Source organism: Phaethon aethereus, assembly GCF_964289735.1.
Source record: "Phaethon aethereus genome assembly, chromosome: 1".
NCBI classification, from domain to species: Eukaryota; Metazoa; Chordata; class Aves; order Phaethontiformes; family Phaethontidae; genus Phaethon; species Phaethon aethereus.
This window is the reverse complement of record NC_138575.1, coordinates 35,371,467-35,372,003: the sequence shown is the minus strand read 5'-3', so window position 1 is coordinate 35,372,003 and position 537 is coordinate 35,371,467.

The following is a 537-nucleotide window of genomic DNA, read 5'->3' as shown; positions in this document are numbered from 1 at the left end:
AAACCTGTCTAAGCCACGAGCCGCCAGTTTCTCCAGGAGAATGCTGTGGGAGACGCTGTCAAAGGCTTTACTAAAGTCCAGGTAGACAACGACCACAGTCTTTCCCTCATCCACTAGGCGGGTCACCTGGTCATAGAAGGAGATCAGGTTGGTCAAGCAGGACCTGCCTTTCATGAACCCGTGCTGGCTGGGCCTGAGCCCTTGGTTGTCCTGCAGATGCCCTGTGAGCACTCTCAAGACCAACCGCTCCATAATCTTCCCCGGTACAGAGGTCAGGCTGACAGGCCTGTAGTTCCCAGGATCCTCCTTCCGGCCTTTCTTGTAGACGGAAGATGCTGTGGAGCCAAGTCAAAGCAGAGATTCTTTATGACTGTGCTCGCTGGGGACCACAGGACATCTGCCATCGGTTGCAATGAGCAGTGGTGTCACTGAAGTGACTTACAATGAAGAAAATACATATAATAGACATTATGCATTTAACCTGCTCCAAAAATACCTCTAAAGGGTAGTATGCTGTGTACCACGTGTAATACGAAA